This window comes from Armigeres subalbatus, chromosome 2, assembly GCF_024139115.2.
Source record: "Armigeres subalbatus isolate Guangzhou_Male chromosome 2, GZ_Asu_2, whole genome shotgun sequence".
Taxonomy (NCBI): Eukaryota; Metazoa; Arthropoda; class Insecta; order Diptera; family Culicidae; genus Armigeres; species Armigeres subalbatus.
The window spans coordinates 285,016,157-285,025,205 of NC_085140.1; the positions used below are offsets into that span (position 1 = coordinate 285,016,157).

Sequence of the window (9,049 nt, forward strand, 5' to 3'; positions counted from 1 at the left end):
TACTATACACGGAATAGATGAGCGAAGATAAATCCTCTGTCTCCAAACGAACTGTCAAACGTGTCTCCAAACGAGCATGACGTCACGATTTCAATGAAAACGTTAAGGTCTGTGACGTCATATGCGCGTGTGCACGGGCAAAAAAATCGACTTAGCCATGCTTTCGCTCATCTATAGATTCTACTATCTATAAATGAAACTGTATGGTGCAGAAAGTGTCTTTTTCATTACAGTTTCTGCTGCTGGGCTTCTGTACCGTGGTAAGTATTTAAAGTGTTAGTGCGCGTTAGAGCATCTTTACTGGGAGCGAGTATTTTGATCAGTGCTGTCATTTTAGATTAGTCACTCTTTTTCGCATCGGTCACTATTTTCGGTTATCATTTTGGTGGCTGCATTCTGTACCGGTGACGTTCGACGTTTGATAGTTCATCAAATAGCAGCGCTGTTAAATTTGGTCACCTGTCAGCTGCGCTACCGTTTTAGCAGCGCGTTTAGTAGCGACCGGTAAAGTGTCAAGTAATGATACTGCGCTGACAAACGGTTTATACTCACCACCGGTAATCGTAATCTTAGGGTGCGGCCAGAGTAGACGCGAAGTGCGATGCGAAGCGAAGCGTCCATACGATTTGACAGCTCCTTATTTTTGATTGTTATTCCCTTGCGTACAATTTTCGCGCGGCGTCGCGTAGACGCGTCTACTCTGGCAGGCACCTTATACTACATACAAAAGTTCAATCACAGACAAACAGACGTAACACTACAGAAATTCCCATCGACTATGACTTCAACTCTCAATTTGAATTTGATCGATTGCGCGTTTCACAACTAGAGGCGCTAGCGTCGAAACCCTTCGAGTTTGACATTTCACTCCAGCGCCTTCTGGTGACGATGTCATACGAAATATTGTGTGGTGTAACATGCTCGCAAGATGGTGATAGAGCAGTTGGGCGATTGATTTTTCTGAAAAATGTTCAAGCTGTTACGTCTGTTTGTCTGTGGTTCAATGTACATAATGAACGCAGTGGTTCATCCCGAACAAAAAATAAATAAAAATTTTATCTTCATAATACCTGATGACATACCTGGTAACGTATCCTTGTTCCTTTACAGAAATGAAGCTTATGATAAATAAAATACTGCTGCTTGCTGTTCACTGATTCAAGATCGTTCAGTGGCTACCATTGGCCAATCTTACCAACGGGATATAATAAGAACTGATGCAGGTATTTTTTTCTTTTCTTATAAACTTCTAATAAAACTGACATTCTTTAATAATTTACATTTTTCACAGGTTTATGCACCAAGCCAAGTAACAGCAATGCGAGTTAAAATGAGTTAAAATCAAGTTTAAATTGAATTAAAATTAATTTGAAAATAAAAAAAATTGTAAAACAAATAATTGAATTGTATTTTTATTGTAATATTGGAGTATAATGTATTCTAAATCCTGTTGTATTTCTATTGTAAAACAATAGAAACAGTAATTGAAAACATTTAAAACACAAAGTTTTCTATTGTTTTGTCGCTCGAAATCATCCCATTGAAGAACCGTAAAATCAATTGTTTTGCTCCGAATTTTGTATGGAAATTTTTCGATTTTTTTATTGTAAAGATACATAACAACCCCCCTTTTTAATTGTAAAAGTCCCATTTACCATTCATTTTATCGTGAAAACCATTATTTCTCATGTGATTTTATTGTCAAAATTCCAATATATTCAATGGTAAAAATAATGTTTTAAATGGTGTTGTAACAATAAAATTTATGATATTTTAATGATATTTTTTATCCGGGAAGCTACGCCATCCATGTCACATCCTAACAAACAATTTAGGCTAAACTAGCTAGTTTTTTTAGCCTCTTCCAATGTTTGTTGGGGTCTTATCTGAGTCACCAATATGCGAATGCAACGTATACAATTCTGATGGTGAAAATTTTCTTTTAAGTTTTAAACATGACATTAAACAGGCGCAAAATTGTTTTAATTGTATCATGTAGCATTATTCAGTGGTGTGGGCGTTTTGCATCATTTTGTCCTGTAACATTCAAAATTTGCAAATTTCGCAAAAGAAATCAATGTTGAGGTAATTTGACACTAGGGGATGAATTATAAACATGATGGGTGATTTCATGCGAAATATGTTTATACACTCCTGGCAGGATCGCCAAATGTGCAATTCAACATCGCGCATATTAATCACCCATCATGTTTGCACTAGCTGCACTCGCGAGAAAGATGGGATCGACTGACTGCGAATGTGTATACTCACGATGACAAACAGGATCTGTCATTTGACACATGCTTGCTAGGCCTGTTTATGATAATAGGCCTGTCCAATGCCACACAATGTGCATGATTTTTAGCGTAAATTTCAGTGGATTTTTCCATCTGTGTAGATAAAGCCTTCGTAGTTGTCGCAGTAGAAAAATTCTAGCCGACTTATGTTTTATACCACACAAATTGTAACCACATTCCAGTTGATAACTCGCCGTTATTTAATCTTTAAATATCAAGAGGGCACTAGGCACTTTGACTCTCCAAGATACCTACCATAGATAGGCAGTAGTAATCATTCTTGCGCGCGTAGCAGCCGAGTCTGCGTGACATCGAACAGAATAAAAGTTATCCGAAGCCAGTCGCTGTTTAACTCAAATAAAGTGTTTTTCTCTGTAGTCCGTCGCGAGTTTAGCAGAGTGCGTGATTTCTCTTGTTTCGGATAGCGGAACGATCGCGCGATCGGCCGAAATATTGTGTTCTACATTGTGCGGATGGTAATACAGTAAATCATTTCAGTGCGTGATTTCTCGTGTTTCAGATTGTCCAGTAATCAGAGTGATCGGCCGGTCGTCGAAATTAAGTTTTGCTTTATGCGGAAAGCAAAACGATCGACTAGCCACCGAAATTTTGTTCTGCTTTGTGCGAGTGAATAGCAGAACTATCGCGCGGTCGGCCGATGTATTGTGTTTTGCATTGCGCGGCCGGTAATAAGAGTAGCTATCGAACAAGTAAGTGCAGTGCGTGTTTTAGTCGTCGGGAAAGAAATAAAAAATCTATCTTGTGTTCGGTGGCTCATGCGCATGTCGCGCGCGGTCGAAAAAAGCGTGTTCTTCAATAGTTTGCTGTAGCCATCGAGAAAGTGAGTACAGAGTGCTGCGCTTCCGTGCGGTCGTCCAGAACGCGAATCTCCTCAGTTTTCATATGCAACCGGGCGTGCATGTTTTAACTTTTAACTCGAATTAGTGTTATTTCCCATCCCATAGATCGTATCGTTTACCAAAGTGAATCCAGATAAATTATCCTTTGTAACTAAAACGATATCCTATCCCAAGACAATCGTGGAGATGCAGAGGTATACTCGGTCTCTAGTAGCAACGAAAGTCGGACTAACAATCCTTCCATTGCTATATGACCGTAAGGACGTGGCCGGCGTTGTTATTGACTTTAAATATTTGAGCTCCCGAAACGTGTACATTGAGAATGGGTAGCTAATCCCAAGCCCCATTCATTGTGTTCTCTGTACAATTTCGCAAGTTCAGTCAATCACGGAGTAGCAACTACGAATTGTGCGGTCATAATGCTCATGCTCATGCTCATGTAGTCCGTCGCGAGTTTTACATTCCTGAATATCCGTAAAAAAAACAAGTGATAATACGAACATATTCTGCTCGGTTGGATCCCCTCGCTGCTGTTGCTGGTTGCTGCCCTCCGCCCTGTTCCTGTACGGCCCTGTACGGGTTTCGGGTGGACTTACTGGAGTTGATTTGCAGTTAGTGAACTAATAGTGACTATCAGTGAATATGGCAAACGAACTACGAGACCTGGTGAAACAAGAACAAAATTGTTTAAGAACTTTCGAAGTAGTAAAGTTTTTTCTCGAGAAATTTGACTCCGTGAAACAGAGCGCTGAAGTGGGATACTTGATGTGGTATTTAATGGCTTTCTTTCTGTTCGAAGAAAAATTAAACTGCTGACGGAAGATGCTTCCAGAAATTCGCCTTCCATCTTTCAGTGGCCAACTAAAAGAATGGGTCAGTTTTCGTGGTACGTTTAGGAGTTTGATTCACAATAACCAGCAACTGACGGAAATGGACAAATGTACCTACCTGCGGTCATCACTCAGTGATGAGGCTCTCCAGAAGATAAATTCCGTAGAAATGTCCGACGTTAACTATGTGATTGCTTGGCAGATGTTGGAAAAGCGATATGAAAACAAAAAAATTATAGTAAAGGCTCCTCTCGATTCGCTGTTTTCTATCGAACCAATACGTCGGGAAGGATATGAGCCGCTGAGTCGTCTGATTGGTAACTTCGACAAACATCTTCTCAAGCTGGGTATGGTAGATGAAAGTAAAGTTACGGACAACTGGAGCACAATTCTTGTCCATATGGTGTCCTCCCGTTTGGATTCCACTACTCTCCGAAATTGGGAAACACCCACAACTCAAAGGAAGTTCCAAACTAAAAGGCCTTTATGAATTTCCTGAGAGAACAATGCTCCGTATTGCAATCCGTAACACCAACCAAATCAATTCCAATTGCTGTCCCTGAGAAAAAACCCAAGTTTTCCATTAGCCACGCAGCTGTTCAACAGTCTTCAAGTCAGCCATCGTCGATGAAGTGTTCATTCTGCGGAAAAGGTTATCATTCCGCCTTTCGCTGTATTAAGTTCCTGATGCTGACGGTTGTCGAGCGCAATGAAATAGTACGACGATCACGCCTTTTCCTGAATTGCTTGGCGCCAGGGTTTGCCGTAGAGGCTCTTGCCATCATTTTAAGTAGAAGCATCACTCCTTATTGCACCTGGAACCGCATGACAACACGCTTCGAAGTCAGTCAAAGCGTCAATTTTCCCACATTTTCCGTAAATATCATCGTTCCATGAGGAGATGAATTTCTACGTGCTGTCAGAACTAACGGCTACTCTGCCCTCACGGTGGGTAAACGCAGTCAATTAGAAGCTCCCGAAAAACATTACTTTTGCCGATACACAGTTTCATGAGCTAGGGTGCATTGACTTAATAATTTGTACAGAGCATTATCTGGATCTGCTAACAGACGGTCGGCAGAAAATAGCAGATGAGGGGCCTTCACTGCAAAATACAGTATTCGGGTGTATAGTGTCAGGTGGCATAGGCGAGCATGCAGCGAGAGTAACACAAACTGCAGCTCATTCTTGCACTCATGCGAGCCTGCACGAGCAGTTGGCAAAGTTCCGGCAAAGTTCTGATCTTATCTACATATGATACAAGTGCAACCTCAAGATCGGCGTCTACAGCGCATTGTATATCGCGATTCTCCTGATGAACCAATTAAAACGTACGAGTTGACAACTGTTACGTACTGGACAGCGTCAGCACCTTATCTGGGGACAAAGTGTCTCCAGAGCCTAGCAGATGAAGGGGTTCCGTCGTATCAACGCGCATCGAAGGACAACGGTATTGAAGGACTTTTATGTTGACGATATGTTGACAGGGCAAATGACGTCGAAGAAGCGAAACATCTGGTGTCAGAAATTGTTGAGCTAACGGCATCAGGAGGTTTTAATTTGCGCAAATGGAACTCCAACTCTACGCAATTGTTGGCTTAACTGCCGGCAGAACAATCGGATAGTCGGGCGACGTTAGAACTAGATTCATCATCTTCTCCAGTTAAGACGTTGGGACTAGTGGGAACCATAGTCAGACAGATTTCGATAAGATTCTCCACACTGGAGCAATGGCACCGCTGATAGCAAAACTGCTTGTCTTTTTGATCCATTAGGAATAATTGGACCCGTAGTCCTCATAGCTAAGATTTTCCCACAGGAACTGTGGAAGCAGAATTGCGAATGGGATGATTGTCGTATCCGCATTTGACTCAGCCAAAGAGTCATGACACTCGCGAACACGAATCAAAAAAACAACAACCATTCGATTATAACATGGTCAATAGACCGAATCTCTCATGCACATTTCTGCTTTTTCAAGCTGCCGTCCGTTCTGCTCAGATCGTCACATTCACATTCTATCTCTTTCATACCTCCATTCTACTCAACTCTTCATTCCTTCAGCTACAAGTCACACCCCATATGATTCAATAACGTTTGTCGCATTTGTGAATCTTCTCTTGAACGTGCGCTTTCATTCTGAGCTTTTCATAATTGAAAGCTCTGCTACAGTGGACTTTGTACACCTGAGATGTTGACATCCTAACACTCAGACAAATATACATACATGAAATAAACAATTATCAGATGGTCGATCGTATTCACTACAGATCTGTTACCAGACAGGATGCAGTTGTTTTGGCAGGAGTATAGACTGAATTTGACTGCTCTATCGTCGCTTTATCTACTCTTCGTCTCGAGCTGTCATCAGTCTTGCTACTGCGTCATCTGTATGAAAAACTGAAATCCAGCATTCATATTCCCTACAATGCTAGGTTTTGAATGGATTCAACCATCGTTGTACTAGGGTGCCAATGAAAATGATATTTTCGAATTTAAAAAAAACGACATTGCTCACAAGCAGGCTTGTAAAATGTCATCTGCATGTCATTTGACTAATTTGTTCATAACTTTCTTTAGAAGCCAAATCTATTCCATAATTTTAGATGTGCTCATAACGCTTGAGTAGGGCTATATTTTTGTCCAAGGGTACATTGCTCTAAATATAACATCTGAGGCTGGAGAGTGAAAACGCTCCAAAATGTCACGTGTCATTTGACATAATGTCATTTATAATGACATATTTACAGCAATGTCTTGTTCGACAAAGTTGTAGGCACATTTAAGCGCAATAAGTTCGTCATACCTCATGAATCGATAGCTACCTTCAGAAAAAAGTTCTGGGAAAATTAAACAAACGAATGCAAATGACATTTTACAACACTGCTCACAAGTTTCATTACCCCAAAATATGACCCCATGCAAAATTTGAGCTCAATCGGACATGATTTAGGGGTGCCTACAATTCGTCAAAGTTTTGAAATTTTTACCCATGAAAATTTTACAGTCGAAAATCGAATTTTTGTTTTTGACTTAAAAATGCATGAAACGTCGAGATCTGATGTTATCTAACAAAACAAAATCCGAATGACTACCACAGCATCGAATATTCGGAGTTACAAAGTATGCCGGAACCGGGATCGAAAAGGCTACCAAGTTTGAAGATCCTTCAGGTGGGAATTATTCCAAGAACTCTTTGAATCCGGATAGTTACGTGATACAATCGTAGGATACCAATGGGTCCAGCATTTCAGTGTGTTTATATCCTCAGGTGGAAGCAACAATCAACGCCATCAAAGGAGTTTAAACGTTACGCTTTTCATTGCGTTGGCATTTTTACTTCCGACTTTTCAAGACCCAGCGTTTGGCGGAACCAGTATTCACGATAGACATTTTTGGAACCATCATTGAGGAGCTCTTTTAGAGCAAATGACAAAAGAGTTACACCGTCATATTGCGACATTTACTCCTATTTAGACTTACTCTGAATAAATGATTATCACAGTCGAATCTCGCACACGATTTCGCAGTGCGTCAAGGTTACTTCACATAAAGGTTATCTAATTTTTCCATACAATATTTATTTTGGTATACCTTATTTAGATTGGCCTGGCATATGACGGTCAGCAAATTCGATAATCAGCAATAAAAATAGTTTGTTTTCATCATCGTCTCAAAGCGTTTGACAGTGCGAAGTTCGAAAACGGGGTGAGAAATATTATCACAGAAAGCTAAACATTTGTGAAAAGAGCAATATATCGAGAAGTGATTATAAATGCAATCACCGAGGATAAATCCTTGTTTTGGTCTACGAAAGAAAAGCCGCACTTCAACGATTTTAACCGACCTACGTAGCAAGTAAACGCAAAATATTTAACAAATCAGAAAGCATCTTTCTGCTGTTATCAAGCCAATTTTTATAGAAGGATTTATTCCTCCAGAATGGTTTGAAATTTGATTTCGGACAGCACATAAACAAAAATGATGAATTTCTTCCTCCCTCCGACGAACGTTAGCGTTGCTACCGACGCGACAGCAAATTTCTGCCGTCGCTGAACGATTATAATTTGTACTTTGAAGAAAGTTCGTTTCTTCAACCTTCTTCTGTTGTGTCAAATGGTGCTTCTGAAAATAACCGATTTTTTTCAACAATGCGCCTCTCGATGCGCAAACAGAAACAAAACCAAAATTAGAATCTTGAAGGAAAATTTCATTTGACTGCCACTGACGCCAACGTCAGCCACTGAATGATTTGCCGCAGAAACGTGATAGACGCCATCCATGTAAATATTTAGCGGGAATTTTTTTTTCATCAACTCCGTTGCATTTTTGGGATTTTCTTAAGGATCATAAGGCATAATACGAAGAGTTGCAATTGAATTAATTTCCTTTGATGAACAATTCAGCTACTTGATTACTAAAACACTTTTTGTTCAGCAAAGACCGAATCTTTAGAACAAATTAGACATATAATACACGAAAATCCCTTTCAGACAAACGTTCAAATAATTCGAACGTAAACAAGAAAGTGGGCAATTAATTTTATGGTCACGTTACTTCCAAACGATGGAGGAAACATAAATGAGAATGAAATTGAGCGAATTGCCTCGGAAGCGAGAAACAACCACAATGAGGCTAAATCGAAGGTATGAAAACGAAATGGATGATGAATTAATGCGTTCAGGTTCATTGGTAACCATCGATAATTGATTCTGCGGTGAAACAGGGAGACGTATCCAACCTGGTTAATTTATTTATATAGCTTACATATCATATGGATATCTGTATGCAGAGATGTCCTACACAGTTGGCAAAAAATCTGCTGTGTATTACACGCCGGTGTATTTGCTGTGCGCGCACCCGCGTGTCGCCGGTGTGTATTATTTTGACAGATCGAAGTGACATTTAGAAAATTCAAATATCCATCTATTAGTTGCACTCACTGAATGAAGTTTATTTGATTGTTAAAAATTGTGGAAAATAAAAGAGCAGATTTTCTGCCAACTGTGTAGGACATATCTGTCTGTATGGATAAACCTGTATTAACAATTTGACGCTACAT

At 40.0% G+C, this 9,049-nt stretch overlaps 1 long non-coding RNA gene across 1 annotated transcript; it reads left to right on the forward strand.

The window, feature by feature from the left end:
* Window positions 1–377: 377 nt before the first annotated feature.
* LOC134216466 (uncharacterized) lies at window positions 378–1,399 on the forward strand. The gene is made up of 3 exons (XR_009980689.1): window positions 378–557; window positions 1,111–1,223; window positions 1,292–1,399. It is a non-coding gene; the product is annotated as an uncharacterized LOC134216466 (long non-coding RNA).
* The last annotated feature ends 7,650 nt before the right edge of the window (window positions 1,400–9,049 follow it).